Source organism: Rhea americana, unplaced genomic scaffold (assembly GCF_003343005.1).
Source record: "Rhea americana isolate MKP2758 unplaced genomic scaffold, rheAme1 scaffold_482, whole genome shotgun sequence".
NCBI lineage: Eukaryota > Metazoa > Chordata > Aves > Rheiformes > Rheidae > Rhea > Rhea americana.
In genome coordinates, this window is record NW_028186626.1 from 177,436 (window position 1) to 179,931 (window position 2,496).

Consider the following 2,496-nt stretch of genomic DNA (forward strand, 5'->3'; position numbering starts at 1 on the left):
GGCACATGTTCCTGGCAGGGCTCCCATGGATCCCATGGGTGCAGGCTCCCAGTGGGTCTCCCATGGGTGCAGGCTCCCATGGGTGCAGGCTCCCAATGGGGCTCCCAGTGGGGATCCCATGAGTGCAGGCGCCTATGGGTGCAGGCTCCAGTGGGGCTCCCATGGGCACAGGTTCCTAGCAGGGCTCCCATGGATCCCATAGGTGCAGGCTCCCAGTGGGTCTCCCACAGGTGCAGGCTCCCAGTGGGGCTCCCATGGGTGCAGGCTCCCATGGGTGCAGGCTCCCAATGGGGCTCCCAGTGGGGCTCCCACGGGCACAGGTTCCTGGCAGGGCTCCCATGGATCCCATGGGTGCAGGCTCCCAGTGGGGCTCCCAGGGGGTTCCCATGGGCACAGGTTCCTGGCAGGGCTCCCATGGATCCCATGGGTGCAGGCTCCCAGTGGGTCTCCCACGGGTGCAGGCTCCCAGTGGGGCTCCCATGGGTGCAGGCTCCCATGGGTGCAGGCTCCCATTGGGGCTCCCAGTGGGGCTCCCACGGGCACAGGTTCCTGGCAGGGCTCCCACGGATCCCATGGGTGCAGGCTCCCCGTGGGTCTCCCATGGGTGCAGGCTCCCATGGGTGCAGGCTCCCAGTGGGGCTCCCGGGGCTCCGGGCTCCCAGGGGTCCTGCGCACGCAGGCAGCCAGAGCCCAGTGCTGGGGCCAGGCTGGGCAGAAGGCCTCGTCCGGGGGGCCAGGGCAGGAGCAGACCGCGGGCGGGTGCCAGAGCCGGTGGGACGCGGCCCCGGGGACGGAGTCGGCAAACGCCACGGGGCCTCTGCGGAAAGCCGCGGGCACACCTCGCGGCCCGTGAAGGGTGTTGGTGCCGACTCGCGTCCCCGCTTTTCCTTTCCTCATTCCTGGCGCTGCAGGGTATAAAAGCGCGGCTCCCCCGGCGGCGGCCGAGGCCGTGGGCGGCCGCGCGACCGAGGCAGCCAGGTAAGAGGTGCCGCCGCGCCGCTCGCCCTCCCGCCGGCGACCTGCAGCAGGGCACAGCTCAGCCCCCAAAGCAAGAATTTTAATGATGTTTTCCTTTGATTTCTGTAGCAGCATTTAATCATTTATGAAAATTAATTTTTAAAGCTAGTAGAGCTCTTGCTTTTCAAACTCCACATTTATTTTTGTTGTTGTTCGGTTTATTCTAATGATTAAACAAGCAGCAATGAGGAGGATTTTTTTTTTTATGCCTTTGGTGCCCAGCATTCAGAACAGTTTTGAACTTGCCAGATCTCATCTCAGCTGGTGCAGAATAAGCGTTTATCTGCCAAGCTTTGCGCACGTTTACGTGGGCTGGACATCTCGCACGYGGGTTTTCTCAAGTGCCCGAGAAGGCGAAATACCCAGGCAGAGCTGGCTGAGTAACTGCACAGATACTGGTCTGCTTCATCACGTATTCTCTCCAAGAGCTCTTTTAAAAGACCTGAAAACCATTTTGGCATCCTTTTACAATGCTGCCCACGTCTTGCAGAGACCCTCCAACAAATCCTGCTGATTTTATTTGACACAATTTTCAATCGAAGCTGCTCAAGCCTCTATCTCTCTCTTCTGTTCAATAATCACAGCTACAGGAGCTGTGCATCATTACATGCTGATCAAAGGGAGAATGTAAAAGACAGTCCAGTGAATTAAAGTCTAGTTTAATTGTGCCAAGAACTGTCATAAAGGGATTTTTTAAAGTATCTGGAACAGATAAAGAAGTTGTTCGGTACGACCTAAATAATATTTCTTAGTGCTGAAATGCTGCAATATGCGGATTGTATGTTGCCGTTCACTGCGGATGCAATGCCAGCCTTATTTGGGCCACGAGGTGGGATTTACAGGCGAATGTTTTGTTAAAACTGAGCCCTGTAGAAGTGCTTTAGTGATTGCCTTTTTTGATTTTCTTTGCAAGCACATTTATGTGCRTGAACAAACATTCCCCAGGGATGGTTGCAACCGCAAATAGACCAAACGATGTGAGAACTTGAGGTCCTTGAAGGTGATTTCTTTTGAATAGAAGCAGATCAAACAYGCAAAAAATGGGCTCTTTTCACAAGCTGAACGGAGCAAAATGAGAAAAACAAACAACCCAGCCATGGAAAAGTGAATCTGATTTTGGCTGCTCTTTGAGCCTTAATAAATGTAAAGTGTTACTCATAATGCAGGGAAGGGCGTGATTTTGGCACGCGTGATTTTTTAGCTGGCTGTGCTCCTTTAGGTGGTCTTATTTTAGGGTCCTTTCCGAGCAGGCTGAAGCGACTCGTCTCTCTCTGCATCAGGTCTTTCCGTCTCGTCTCCTCGCCCCTTGCTCTGCTCGAATGTCGCGCTCTTCTTCATGCTCTTCTTCAGAGCGCCCCTGCGGTGCTCCGGCTTCCCCCGCGCCGGGGCAGCCCGCCCAGGCGCGCGACGGCCTCGCCGGGGTCCGCGCCGGCGGCGGTGCGCGGGCTGACGYGGCTCTCGGCAGGTGCCGGCGCGGAG